Raw genomic sequence first — 15,583 nt, forward strand, 5'->3', positions numbered from 1 at the left:
GCAATATGGTGGGGTGTAATGTGAATAAGGAGCAATATGGTGTGGTGTAATGTGAATAAGGAGCAATATGGTGTGGTGTAATGTGAATAAGGAGCAATATGGTGTGGTGTAATGAGAATAAGGAGCAATATGGTGTGGTGTAATGTGAATAAGGAGCAATATGGTGTGATGTAATGTGAATAAAGAGCAATATGGTGTGGTGTAATGTGAATAAGGAGCAATATGGTGTGGTGTAATGAGAATTAAGAGCAATATGGTGTGGTGTAATGTGAATAAGGAGCAATATGGTGTGGTGTAATGTGAATAAGTAGCAATATGGTGTGATATAATGTGAATAAAGAGCAATATGGTGTGGTGTAATGTGAATAAGTAGCAATATGGTGTGATGTAATGTGAATAAAGAGCAATATGGTGTGATGTAATGTGAATAAAGAGCAATATGGTGTGGTGTAATGTGAATAAAGAGCAATATGGTGTGGTGTAATGTGAATAAAGAACAATATGGTGTGGTGTAATGTGTATAAAGAGCAATCTGATGTGGTGTAATGTGAATAAAGAGCAATATGATGTGATGTAATGTGAATAAAGAGCAATATGATGTGGTGTAATGTGAATAAAGAGCAATATGGTGTGGTGTAATGTGAATAAAGAGCAATATGATGTGATGTAATGTGAATAAGGAGCAATATGATGTGATGTAATGTGAATAAAGAGCAATATGATGTGGTGTAATGTGAATAAGGAGCAATATGATGTGGTGTAATGTGAATAAAGAGCAATATGATGTGGTGTAATGTGTATAAAGAGCAATATGATGTGATGTAATGTGAATAAAGAGCAATATGATGTGGTGTAATGTGTATAAAGAGCAATATGATGTGGTGTAATGTGAATAAGGAGCCATATGATGTGATGTAATGTGAATAAGGAGCAATATGGTGTGGTGTAATGTGTATAAAGAGCAATATGATGTGATGTAATGTGAATAAGGAGCAATATGATGTGGTGTAATGTGTATAAAGAGCAATATGATGTGGTGTAATGTGAATAAAGAGCAATATGATGTAGTGTAATGTGAATAAAGAGCAATCTGATGTGGTGTAATGTGAATAGAGAGCAATCTGATGTGGTGTAATGTGAATAAGAGACACTATTGCATGATATAATGTGAATAAAGTTGCAGTACAGTGTGGCGTAATTTCAACTGGGGTATTACTGTGTGGCCATGCCCCTTCCCAGCAAGAACATGCACCGTTTTGGGCTGGCACTGAATGTGCACACTGTTCCTATTTAAAATATAGGGAGAAGGAGCACCAAAATGAGGACTGCTATGGGTGAGGGGTGATGGTGCTTGGAAAAGGGTGCAGAGTCAGAGGCGGAACTAGCGGCGGTGTTAGGGGGCACCAGCCAAAATCTTGCCTAGGGCATCATATTGGTTAGGGCCGGCTCTGTCGCTGAGAGTGGTATAATGTGGTATACTTACCTTGGGTCCCTAATACACCCTCTCTGCAGCCTAACCATAACTCTCCCCGGTGGTGCCTAAACCTAAGCTCCCGGGGTGCAGCCTAACCCTGACCCTCCCCCGCAGCCTAAACCTAACACCCGCGGCCTACTGTATCTCTGCTGTGGGAAGGCGTCTGCTTGTTCGGCATCCTGGCTGTCCGGCGCCGGGATGGTGAACCTATTCGGGATGCTGGTGCCGGCATTCTAAATAGTGTGGGGATTCCGGCATCAGTAGTCTGACTACCGGGATCCTGACCTTAACCCGAGAGGCATGATGTGAATTTCGGCTTATACTGTGTGGCATGATGTGGATTTCAGCTCATACAGAGTGGCGTGATGTGAATTTCAGCTTATTCCGTGTGGCGTCATGTGGATTTCGGCTCATACAGAGTGGCGTGATGTGAATTTCGGCTTATTCCGCGTGGCGTCATGTGAATTTCGGCTAATACAGAGTGGCGTGATTTGAATTTCGGCTCATACAGAGTGGCGTGATGTGAATTTCAGCTTATTCCGTGTGGCGTGATGTGGATTTCGGCTAATACAGAGTGGCGTGATGTGAATTTCGGCTAATACAGAGTGGCGTGATGTGAATTTCGGCTTATTCCGTGTGGCGTCATGTGAATTTCGGCTAATACAGAGTGGCGTGATGTGAATTTCGGCTCATACAGAGTGGCGTCATGTGAATTTCGGCTAATACAGAGTGGCGTCATGTGAATTTCGGCTCATACAGAGTGGCGTGATGTGATTTTCAGCTTATTCCGTGTGGCGTCATGTGGATTTCGGCTCATACAGAGTGGCGTGATGTGAATTTCGGCTTATTCCGTGTGGCGTCATGTGAATTTCGGCTAATACAGAGTGGCGTCATGTGAATTTCGGCTAATACAGAGTGACGTCATGTGGATTTCGGCTCATACGGAGTGGCATGATGTTAATTTCGGCTCATACAGAGTGGCGTGATGTGAATTTCAGCTTATTCCGTGTGGCGTCATGTGAATTTCGGCTCATATAGAGTGGCGTGATTTGAATTTCGGCTTATTCCATGTGGCGTTATGTGAATTTCGGCTCATACAGAGTGGGGTGATGTGAATTTCGGCTTATACCGTGTGGCGTCATGTGAATTTCAGCTCATACAGAGTGGCGTGATGTGAATTTCGGCTTATTCCTGTCACAACTGAGGGCCTGAGCTGACGGAAGGCAGCCTCAGTTGTAGGGGCTGAGATGTACCGGAACCTGGAAGGTTGTATCAGACCCCTGGACATGTAAGTAACATGAAGAGAAACCGCCCGAAGGCGTGACCACGACAACTTGAGTAAAAGTCAATGATATTTATTTATGACAAACTCCATGCATCACAGTAGCAGTAAAAAGTAACATAAAAATCAGCAGAGAAATAATAATACAGTTCCTGGGTACTACAGGGTGGCAGGGGCCACAGAGCTCTGGTGGTATGAGACAGTTCTTATTATCTGCAAGTTGGAAAGTCCTTACCAGGCTCAACTGTAGCAATGAGGAAAGCCCAGGGTCGTACCAGCTGGTGTTCCATGGAAAGCTGGACTGCTGTAGATAAAATGCTGCTGTGGGTACTGGTTAGAACCAGACAGGTGTTGGCACGGAGTGGATACTGGCTGGAACCAGTTAAATAATAAATAAAGCTTGAGAGCGATGCAATGTAGATGAAATGTAGAATTTGAGAGCGGAGAAATAATAATACCGGTGGAGAGTGGTAAACTGCAGAAAGGACACCGGCCCTTTAAGAGAAGCTGTACACTGCTGGAAGCTGAGCTGGAAGCAGGTGATGTTGTAGCTGGAAACAGGTGAGTCCAGAATGGATCGGAGAGTCAGGCTACACCGCAGATGGAATGCTGGTGCGGGTCTCTATAGCAGAAGTCTGGAGACAGGAGCTGGAACCTGGAAGACATTCACAGAAGAGAGACAAACTGGAACTAGGTTTGACAACCAAAGCACTGACGCCTTCCTTGCTCAGGCACAGCTTACTTATACCTGCAGCAAGGAAGGGGTTGGCTAGGCAATTATGCAAATCAACAATACAGACAGCAGATTGGTGGAAATGATCAGATGACAAAATCCAAGATGGCTGCGCCCATGCAGACACTTGGAGGGAAGTTTGGTTTGTAATCCATGTGAGAATTGAAGCAGCAATGGCGGCGCCGGCCACAGGAGACAGGAGACGCCAGACTGATGAATGCACATCCAAACCACGCGGGCACAGCGGAGGCCGCGGCTGACGTAATCGCCACTCTGACACTTTGCATGCAGAAACTCAGGGACGGCGGCGGAGGCCGCGGGAGACGCCATGCCAGATGTAATATGGCGTTTACTGTGACCGCGTCTCAGAGAGACAGGAGAGGATGCAGGAATGTAAACATCAGGATAACAGATGGGATCCGGTCCTGGAGCGCTGAGCCAGCCTTAGGAGGCATCTGATGGGTAAGAAATGGCGTCCAGATACCTGGATCGTGACAATTCCATGTGGCGTTATGTGAATTTCGGCTCATACAGAGTGGCGTGATGTGAATTTCGGCTTATACTGTGTGGTATCATGTGCATTTCGGCTCATACAGAGTGGCGTGATGTGAATTTCAGCTCATACAGAGTGGCATGATATGAATTTCGGCTCATACAGAGCGGCATGATGTGAATTTCAGCATATTCCGTGTGGCGTCATGTGAATTTCGGCTAATACAGAGTGGCGTGATGTGAATTTCAGCTTATTCTGTGTGGCGTCATGTGAATTTCGGCTCATACAGAGTGGCGTGATGTGAATTTCGGCTAATACAGAGTGGCGTGATGTGAATTTCAGCTTATTCCGTGTGGCGTCATGTGAATTTCAGCTTATTCCGTGTGGCGTCATGTGAATTTCGGCTCATACAGAGTGGCGTCATGGGAATTTCAGCTTATTCCGTGTGGCGTCATGTGAATTTCGGCTAATACAGAGTGGCGTGATGTGAATTTCAGCTTATTCCGTGTGGCGTCATGTGAATTTCGGCTAATACAGAGTGGCATGATATGAATTTCAGCTCATACAGAGTGGCGTGATGTGAATTTTAGCTTATTCCGTGTGGCGTCATGTGAATTTCGGCTAATACAGAGTGGCGTGATGTGAATTTCGGCTCATACAGAGTGGCGTGATGTGAATTTCAGCTTATTCCGTGTGGCGTCATGTGGATTTCGGCTCATACAGAGTGGCGTCATGTGAATTTCGGCTAATACAGAGTGGCGTGATGTGAATTTCAGCTTATTCCGCGTGGCGTCATGTGAATTTCGGCTAATATAGAGTGGCGTCATGTGAATTTCGGCTAATACAGAGTGGCGTCATGTGGATTTCGGCTCATACAGAGTGGCATGATGTTAATTTAGGCTCATACAGAGTGGCGTGATGTGAATTTCAGCTTATTCCGTGTGGCGTCATGTGAATTTCGGCTCATATAGAGTGGCGTGATGTGAATTTCGGCTTATTCCATGTGGCGTTATGTGAATTTCGGCTCATACAGAGTGGCGTGATGTGAATTTCGGCTTATACCGTGTGACGTCATGTGAATTTCAGCTCATACAGAGTAGCGTGATGTGAATTTCGGCTTATTCCATGTGGCGTTCTGTGAATTTCGGCTCATACAGAGTGGCGTGATGCGAATTTTGGCTTATACCGTGTGGCGTCATGTGAATTTCAGCTCATACAGAGTGGCGTGATGTGAATTTCGGCTTATACTGTGTGGCGTCATGTGAATTTCAGCTCATACAGAGTGGCGTGATGTGAATTTCGGCTCATACAGAGTGGCGTTGTGTGAATTTCGGCTCATACAGAGTGGCGTGATGTGAATTTCGGCTCATACAGAGTGGCGTTATGTGAATTTCGGCTCATACAGAGTGGCGTGATGTGAATTTCGGCTCATACAGAGTGGCGTTATGTGCATTTCGGCTCATACAAGTGGCATGATGTAAATTTCGGCTCATACAGAGTGGCATGATGTGAATAAGGGGCACTACTGTCAGTAGCGGGTGAGCATGGGGACATGTGTGACAAATGCTGGAGTCCTGCGGAGGCGGGGTCTGATGGCATATAAAGAGGTAGATGTGGCTCTGATGGCACGTGTACATTTTTCACAAAGAGACAATGACAAAAAACTGCTATAAAGCGCCTCAAATTCTAATAACAAAGTATGTGTTATAATTGGAATTGCTCTGCCACTTGCGCTGCCACAGAACACTGTGTGCTTGTTCAATTAGAGGTACACCTTTGATAAAGTCACATGGTATGTGACGAAACGCGTCAGGACCCCGCCTCCCTGCACACCTTGATTCTGCTAATTACACTGGTAGCAAGCTGCTGACTGAGCCATCTACATCTTGGCTCCCATCCCGGCTTCTTCAATTGCCACCGGCGACTTTTCATCAACATGCCGTTGATAAACCTCATACATCAATCCGGTGACAGCACGTCCATCCCTCCGCTGCACTAATCAGTATTGAGCATTGCAGGAACATACGACCGAGGACGCTCGGTCGGGACCAGCCCTCGGAGAGGTATACATTTACTTATACAGCAGTAGTTTCCATTGCTGCACTGAGATCGTAATTACGGCATTTAACATCAGGCATTCATTGATCAGCCGCTTACCTGACTGTGGACATTTATATGGAGATGATATTGGACTTGTTTCCTCATCAATACTAAAAGTTTTAACCTCGAGCTTATATATTTATAACATCAAGGTGATTTGCATCCAAAATCTGTTTTTTAATAATTCTTGCATCAGTTGGATTTATTGATTTTTAATGTTATTAGTATAATAAATCATTTCTTATTGCCTACACGTCAGCCCTGACACATTGCGCAGCCATTTCTTTTCCTTTTTATACGTGTACATTTTTACCTTTACTTCTCTTATATTAAAACTCAGATGTCCAGCCCCCTAAATCTCCTGTTCTGGGGGTACAAGGGGTGGAGTGTGTGGGGGTGTTGGGGTGAATGCATGTGCACCTAGGCCCATTACTGTCTAGGTCCGCCCCTGGGTCAGGGATGGGGAAGTGTAAGCAGCGATAGGGTGCAGCGGCAGCTAGGACTCAGGGTTATGCCGTAGTAGTCAGTACCATGTGATCTGTGGGGAGAATGTAAAATAGTGCCAGACCGCCCAAAAAGCGGTGCACCTGTTATAACATTAGCTGCACACACGTATGAGTGCAAGGTCAGCCGGTGGATAGGCAGGGCATGCCGGGTCAGCCGGTGGATAGGCAGGGCATGCCGGGTCAGCCGGTGGATAGGCAGGGCATGCCGGGTCAGCCGGTGGATAGGCAGGGTATGCCGGGTCAGCCGGTGGATAGGCAGGACATGCCGAGTCAGCCGGTGGATAGGCAGGAGATGCCGGGTCAGACGGTGGATAGGCAGGGTATGCCGGGTCAGCCGGTGGATAGGCAGGGCATACTGTGTCAGACGGTGGATAGGCAGGACATGCCGGGTCAGCCGGTGGATAGGCAGGGCATGCCGGGTCAGCCGGTGGATAGGCAGGGCATGCCGGGTCAGCCGGTGGATAGGCAGGGCATGCCGGGTCAGCCGGTGGATAGGCAGTGTATGCCGGGTCAGCCGGTGGATACGCAGGGTATGCCGGGTCAGCCGGTGGATAGGCAGGGTATGCCGGGTTAGCCGGTGGATAGGCAGGACATGCCAAGTCCGACGGTGAATAGGCAGGACATGCCGGGTCAGCCGGTGGATAGGCAGGGTATGCCGGGTCAGCCGGTGGATAGGCAGGGTATGCCGGGTCAGCCGGTGGATAGGCAGGACATGCCGGGTCAGACGGTGGATAGGCAGGGAATGCCGGTTCAGCCGGTGGATAGGCAGGGCATGCCGGGTCAGCCGGTGGATAGGCAGGGCATACTGTGTCAGACGGTGGATAGGCAGGGCATGCCGGGTCAGCCGGTGGATAGGCAAGGTATGCCGGGTCAGCCGGTGGATAGGCAGGACATGCCGGGTCAGCCGGTGGATATGCAAGGTATGCCGGGTCAGCCGGTGGATAGGCAGGACATGCCGGGTCAGCCGGTGGATAGGCAGGACATGCCGGTTCAGCCGGTGGATAGGCAGGGTATGCCGGGTCAGCCGGTGGATAGGCAGGGTATGCCGGTCAGCCGGTGAAGAGGCAGGGCATACTGTGTCAGACGGTGGATAGGCAGGGCATGCCGGGTTAGCCGGTGGATAGGCAGGGTATGCCGGGTCAGACAGTGGATAGGCAGGGTAAGCCGGTGGATAGGCAGGGTATGCCGGGTCAGCCGGTGGATAGGCAGAGTATGCCGGGTAAGCCAGTGGATAGGCAGGACATGCCGGGTCAGACGGTGGATAGGCAGGGTATGCCGGGTCAGACGGTGGATAGACAGGATATGACGGGTCAGCCGGTAGATAGGCAGGGCATGCCGGGTCAGCCGGTGGATAGGCAGGGCATGCCGGGTCAGCCGGTGGATAGGCAGGGCATGCCGGGTCAGCTGGTGGATAGGCAGGGCATGCCGGGTCAGCCGGTGGATAGGCAGGGCATGCCGGGTCAGTCGGTGGATAGGCAGGGTATGCCGGGTCAGCCGGTGGATAGGCAGGGTATGCCGGGTCAGACAGTGGATAGGCAGGGTATGCAGGGTAAGCCGGTAGATAGGCAGAACATGCCGGGTCAGACGGTGGATAGGCAGGGTATGCCGGGTCAGCCGGTGGATAGGCAGGGCATACTGTATCAGACGGTGGATAGGCAGGGCATGCCGGGTCAGCCGGTGGATAGGCAGGGCATGCCGGGTCAGCCGGTGGATAGGCAGGACATGCCGGGTCAGCCGGTGGATAGGCAGGACATGCCGGGTCAGCCGGTGGATAGGCAGGGTATGCCGGGTCAGCCGGTGGATAGGCAGGGTATGCCGGGTCAGCCGGTGGATAGGCAGGGTATGCCGGGTCTGCCGGTGGATAGGCAGGGCATGCTGTGTCAGACGGTGGATAGGCAGGACATGCCGGGTCAGCCGGTGGATAGGCAGGACATGCCGGGTCAGCCGGTGGATAGGCAGGACATGCCGGGTCAGCCGGTGGATAGGCAGGGTATGCCGGGTCAGCCGGTGGATAGGCAGGGCATACTGTGTCAGACGGTGGATAGGCAGGACATGCCGGGTCAGCCGGTGGATAGGCAGGGCATACTGTGTCAGACGGTGGATAGGCAGGGCATGCCGGGTCAGCCGGTGGGTAGGCAGGGTATGCCGGGTCAGCCGGTGGATAGGCAGGACATGCCGAGTCAGCCGGTGGATAGGCAGGGTATGCCGGGTCTGCCGGTGGATAGGCAGGGCATACTGTGTCAGACGGTGGATAGGCAGGACATGCCGGGTCAGCCGGTGGATAGGCAGGGTATGCCGGGTTAGCCGGTGGATAGGCAGGGCATACTGTGTCAGACTGTGGATAGGCAGGGCATGCCGGGTCAGCCGGTGGATAGGCAGGACATGCCGAGTCAGCCGGTGGATAGGCAGGACATGCCGAGTCAGCCGGTGGATAGGCAGGAGATGCCGGGTCAGCCGGTGGATAGGCAGGGTATGCCGGGTCAGCCGGTGGATAGGCAGGGCATACTGTATCAGACGGTGGATAGGCAGGGCATGCCGGGTCAGCCGGTGGATAGGCAGGGCATGCCGGGTCAGCCGGTGGATAGGCAGGACATGCCGGGTCAGCCGGTGGATAGGCAGGACATGCCGGGTCAGCCGGTGGATAGGCAGGGTATGCCGGGTCAGCCGGTGGATAGGCAGGGTATGCCGGGTCAGCCGGTGGATAGGCAGGGTATGCCGGGTCAGCCGGTGGATAGGCAGGGTATGCCGGGTCTGCCGGTGGATAGGCAGGGCATACTGTGTCAGCCGGTGGATAGGCAGGACATGCCGGGTCAGCCGGTGGATAGGCAGGACATGCCGGGTCAGCCGGTGGATAGGCAGGACATGCCGGGTCAGCCGGTGGATAGGCAGGACATGCCGGGTCAGCCGGTGGATAGGCAGGACATGCCGGGTCAGCCGGTGGATAGGCAGGGTATGCCGGGTCAGCCGGTGGATAGGCAGGGTATGCCGGGTCAGCCGGTGGATAGGCAGGGTATGCCGGGTCAGCCGGTGGATAGGCAGGGTATGCCGGGTCTGCCGGTGGATAGGCAGGGCATACCGTGTCAGACGGTGGATAGGCAGGACATGCCGGGTCAGCCGGTGGATAGGCAGGGTATGCCGGGTCAGCCGGTGGATAGGCAGGACATGCCGAGTCAGCCGGTGGATAGGCAGGACATGCCGAGTCAGCCGGTGGATAGGCAGGAGATGCCGGGTCAGCCGGTGGATAGGCAGGGTATGCCGGGTCAGCCGGTGGATAGGCAGGGCATACTGTGTCAGACGGTGGATAGGCAGGACATGCCGGGTCAGCCGGTGGATAGGCAGGGTATGCCGGGTCAGCCGGTGGACAGGCAGGGTATGCCGGGTCAGCCGGTGGATAGGCAGGGCATACTGTGTCAGACGGTGGATAGGCAGGACATGCCGGGTCAGCCGGTGGATAGGCAGGGCATACTGTGTCAGACGGTGGATAGGCAGGGCCTGCCGGGTCAGCCGGTGGGTAGGCAGGGTATGCCGGGTCAGCCGGTGGATAGGCAGGACATGCCGAGTCAGCCGGTGGATAGGCAGGGTATGCCGGGTCAGCTGGTGGATAGGCAGGGCATACTGTGTCAGACAGTGGACAGGCAGGACATGCCGGGTCAGCCGGTGGATAGGCAGGGCATACTGGGGGTTATTCCAAGTTGATCGCAGCAGGAATTTTTTTACCAGTTTGGCAAAACCATGGCCCTCATTCCGAGTTGATCGGTCGCAAGGCGAATTTAGCAGAGTTACACACGCTAAGCCTACGCCTACTGGGAGTGTATCTTAGCTTCTTAAAATTGCGACCGATGTATTCGCAATATTGCGATTACAAACTACTTTGCAGTTTCTGAGTAACTTCAACCTTACTCTGCCTGTGCGATCAGTTCAGTGCTTGTCGTTCCTGGTTTGACGTCACAAACACACCCAGCGTTCGCCCAGCCACTCCTCCGTTTCTCCAGCCACTCCTGCGTTTTTTCCGGAAACGGTAGCGTTTTCATCCACACGCCCATAAAACGCTGTGTTTCCGCCCAGTAACACCCATTTCCTGTCAATCACATTACGATCGCCGGAGCGATGAAAAAGCCGTGAGTAAAAATACTATCTTCATTGTTAAATTACTTGGCGCAGTCGCAGTGCGAATATTGCGCATGCGTACTAAGCGGATTTTCATTGCGATGCGATGAAAAATACCGACCGATCAACTCGGAATGAGGGCCCATGTGCACTGCAGGGAAGGCAGATATAACATGTGCAGAGAGAGTTAGATTTGGGTGTGGTGTGTTCAATCTGAATCTAATTTGCAGTGTAAAAATAAAGCAGCCAGTATTTACCCTGCACAGAAATAAAATAACCCACCCAAATCTAACTCTCTCTGCACATGTTATATCTGCCTCCCCTGCAGTGCACATGGGCCCTCATTCCGAGTTGATCGGTCGCAATGCGAATGTAGCAGAGTTACACACGCTAAGCCGCCGCCTACTGGGAGTGTATCTTAGCTTCTTAAAAGTGCGACCGAAGTAATCGCAATATTGCGATCACAAACCACGTAGCAGTTTTGTAGTAGCTTCAGACTTACTCTGCCTGTGCGATCAGTTCAGTGCTTGTCGTTCCTGGTTGACGTCACAAACACACCCAGCGTTCGCCCAGGCACTCCCACCGTTTCTCCGGCCACTCCTGCGTTTTTTCCGGAAACGGTAGCGTTTTCAGCCACACGCCCCTAAAACGCCGTGCTTCCGCCCAGTAACACCCATTTCCTGTCAATCACATTACGATCGCCGGAGCGATGAAAAAGCCGTGAGTAAAATTACTTTCTTCTTAGCAAAGTTACTTGGCGCAGTCGCAGTGCGAACATTGCGCATGCGTACTAAGCGGATTTTCATTGCGATGCGATGAAAAATACCGAGCGAACAACTCGGAATGAGGGCCATGGTTTTGCCCAACTGCTAAAAAAAATCCTGCTGCGATCAACTTGGAATTTCCTCTACTGTGTCAGACGGTGGATAGGCAGGGCATGATGGGTCAGCTGGTGGATAGGCAGGGTTTGCCGGGTCACCCGGTGGATAGGCAGGGCATACTGTGTCAGACGGTGGATAGGCAGGACATGCCGGGTCAGCCGGTGGATAGGCAGGGCATACTGTGTCAGACGGTGGATAGGCAGGGTATGCCGGGTCAGCCGGTGGATAGGCAGGGCATGCCGGGTCAGCCGGTGGATAGGCAGGGCATACTGTGTCAAACGGTGGATAGGCAGGGCATGCCGGGTCAGCCTGTGGATAGGCAGGGTATGCCGGGTCAGCCGGTGTATAGGCAGGACATGCCGAGTCAGCCGGTGGATAGGCAGGGCATACTGTGTCAGACGGTGGATAGGCAGGACATGCCGGGTCAGCCGGTGGATAGGCAGGGTATGCCGGTCAGCCGGTGAAGAGGCAGGGCATACTGTGTCAGACGGTGGATAGGCAGGGCATGCCGGGTTAGCCGGTGGATAGGCAGGGTATGCCGGGTTTGCCGGTTGATAGGCAGGGTATGCCGGGTCAGACAGTGGATAGGCAGGGTATGCCGGGTAAGCCGGTGGATATGCAGGGTATGCCGGGTCAGCCGGTGGATAGGCAGGGTATGCCGGGTAAGCCAGTGGATAGGCAGGACATGCTGGGTCAGACGGTGGATAGGCAGGGTATGCCGGGTCAGACGGTGGATAGGCAGGATATGACGGGTCAGCCGGTAGATAGGCAGGGCATGCCGGGTCAGCCAGTGGATAGGCAGGGCATGCCGGGTCAGCCGGTGGATAGGCAGGGCATGCCGGGTTAGTCGGTGGATAGGCAGGGTATGCCGGGTCAGCCGGTGGATAGGCAGGGTATGCCGGGTCAGACAGTGGATAGGCAGGGTATGCCGGGTAAGCCGGTAGATAGGCAGAACATGCCGGGTCAGCCGGTGGATAGGCAGGGTATGCCGGGTCAGCCGGTGGATAGGCAGGGTATGCCGGGTCAGCCGGTGGATAGGCAGGGTATGCCGGGTCAGCCGGTGGATAGGCAGGACATGCCGGGTCAGCCGGTGGATAGGCAGGGCATACTGTGTCAGACGGTGGATAGGCAGGGCATGCCGGGTCAGCCGGTGGGTAGGCAGGGTATGCCGGGTCAGCCGGTGGATAGGCAGGACATGCCGAGTCAGCCGGTGGATAGGCAGGGTATGCCGGATCAGCTGGTGGATAGGCAGGGCATACTGTGTCAGACAGTGGACAGGCAGGACATGCCGGGTCTGCCGGTGGATAGGCAGGGCATACTGGGGGTTATTCCAAGTTGATCGCAGCAGGATTTTTTTTACCAGTTGGGCAAAACCATGTGCACTGCAGGGAAGGCAGATATAACATGTGCAGAGAGAGTTAGATTTGGGTGTGGTGTGTTCAATCTGAATCTAATTTGCAGTGTAAAAATAAAGCAGCCAGTATTTACCCTGCACAGAAATAAAATAACCCACCCAAATCTAACTCTCTCTGCACATGTTATATCTGCCTCCGCTGCAGTGCACATGGGGGGTCATTCCGAGTTGTTCGCTCGCAAGTGAATTTTAGCAGATTTGCTCATGCTAAGCCGCCGCCTACTGGGAGTGAATCTTAGCATCTTAAAATTGCGAACGATGTATTCGCAATATTGCGATTACACACCTCGTAGCAGTTTCTGAGTAGCTTCAGACTTACTCGGCATCTGCGATCATTTCACTGCTTGTCGTTCCTGGTTTGACGTCACAAACACACCCAGCGTTCGCCCAGACACTCCCCCGTTTCTCCAGCCACTCCTGCGTTTTTTCCGGAAACGGTAGCGTTTTTTCCCACACGCCCATAAAACGGCCTGTTTCCGCCCAGTAACACCCATTTCCTGTCAATCACATTACGATCGCCAGAACGATGAAAATGCCGTGAGTAAAATTCCTAAGTGCATAGCAAATTTACTTGGCGCAGTCGCAGTGCGGACATTGCGCATGCGCATTAAGCGGAAAATCGCTGCGATGCGAAGATTTTTACCGAGCGAACAACTCGGAATGACCCCCATGGTTTTGCCCAACTGCTAAAAAAAATCCTGCTGCGATTAACTTGGAATTACCTCCACTGTGTCAGACGGTGGATAGGCAGGGCATGATGGGTCAGCTGGTGGATAGGCAGGGTATGCCGGTGGATAGGCAGGGTATGCCGGGTCAGCCGGTGGATAGGCAGGGTATGCCGGGTTAGCCGGTGGATAGGCAGGACATGCCAAGTCCGTCGGTGAATAGGCAGGACATGCCGGGTCAGCCGGTAGATAGGCAGGGTATGCCGGGTCAGCCGGTGGATAGGCAGGGTATGCCGGGTCAGCCGGTGGATAGGCAGGGTATGCCGGGTCAGCCGGTGGATAGGCAGGAAATGCCTAGTCCGTCGGTGAATAGGCAGGACATGCCGGGTCAGCCGGTGGATAGGCAGGGTATGCCGGGTCAGCCGGTGGATAGGCAGGGTATGCCAGGTCAGACGGTGGATAGGCAGGGTATGCCGGGTAAGCCGGTGGATAGGCAGGACATGCCGGGTCAGCCGGTGGATAGGCAGGGTATGCCGGGTCAGACGGTGGATAGACAGGACATGACGGGTCAGCCGGTAGACAGGCAGGGCATGCCGGGTCAGCCGGTGGATAGGCAGGGCATGACGGGTCAGCCGGTGGATAGGCAGGGCATGCCGGGTCAGCCGGTGGATAGGCAGGGTATGCCGGGTCAGCCGGTGGATAGGCAGGGTATGCCGGGTCAGACAGTGGATAGGCAGGGTAAGCCGGTGGATAGGCAGGACATGCCGGGTCAGACGGTGGATAGGCAGGGTTTGCCGGGTCAGCCGGTGGATAGGCAGGGCATGCCGGGTCAGCCGGTGGATAGGCAGGGCATACCGTGTCAGACGGTGGATAGGCAGGGCATGCCGGGTCAGCCGGTGGATAGGCAAGGTATGCCGGGTCAGCCGGTGGATATGCAAGGTATGCCGGGTCAGCCGATGGATAGGCAGGACATGCCGGGTCAGCCGGTGGATAGGCAGGACATGCCGGGTCAGCCAGTGGATAGGCAGGGTATGCCGGGTCAGCCGGTGGATAGGCAGGGTATGCCGGGTCAACCGGTGGATAGGCAGGGTATGCCGGTGGATAGGCAGGGCATACCGTGTCAGACGGTGGATAGGCAGGTCATGCCGGGTCAGCCGGTGGATAGGCAGGGTATGCCGGGTCAGCCGGTGGATAGGCAGGGTATGCTGGGTCAAACGGTGGATAGGCAGGGTATGCCGGGTAAGCCGGTGGATAGGCAGGGTATGCCGGGTCAGCCGGTGGGTAGGCAGGGTATGCCGGGTAAGCCAGTGGATAGGCAGGACATGCCGGGTCAGACGGTGGATAGGCAGGGTATGCCGGGTCAGACGGTGGATAGGCAGGGTATGCCGGGTCAGACGGTGGATAGACAGGATATGACGGGTCAGCCGGTGGATAGGCAGGACATGCCGGGTCAGACGGTGGATAGGCAGGACATGCCGGGTCAGCCGGTGGATAGGCAGGGCATGCCGGGTTAGTCGGTGGATAGGCAGGGTATGCCTGGTCAGCCGGTGGATAGGCAGGGTATGCCGGGTCAGACAGTGGATAGGCAGGGTATGCCGGGTCAGCCGGTGGGTAGGCAGGGTATGCCGGGTAAGCCAGTGGATAGGCAGGACATGCCGGGTCAGACGGTGGATAGGCAGGGTATGCCGGGTCAGACGGTGGATAGACAGGACATGACGGGTCAGCCGGTAGACAGGCAGGGCATGCCGGGTCAGCCGGTGGATAGGCAGGGCATGACGGGTCAGCCGGTGGATAGGCAGGGCATGCCGGGTCAGCCGGTGGATAGGCAGGGTATGCCGGGTCAGCCGGTGGATAGGCAGGGTATGCCGGGTCAGACAGTGGATAGGCAGGGTAAGCCGGTGGATAGGCAGGACATGCCGGGTCAGACG

General features: G+C 53.7%; 1 protein-coding gene across 1 annotated transcript in view; it reads left to right on the forward strand.

The window, feature by feature from the left end:
• Positions 1–15,583, forward strand: part of CDK15 (cyclin dependent kinase 15) — a gene marked incomplete at its 3' end in the record, with an annotated part of 538,867 nt that overhangs the window by 24,246 nt on the left and 499,038 nt on the right. The window lies entirely within an intron of this gene.

The sequence above is a fragment of the Pseudophryne corroboree genome, assembly GCF_028390025.1.
Source record: "Pseudophryne corroboree isolate aPseCor3 chromosome 7 unlocalized genomic scaffold, aPseCor3.hap2 SUPER_7_unloc_9, whole genome shotgun sequence".
Taxonomy (NCBI): domain Eukaryota; kingdom Metazoa; phylum Chordata; class Amphibia; order Anura; family Myobatrachidae; genus Pseudophryne; species Pseudophryne corroboree.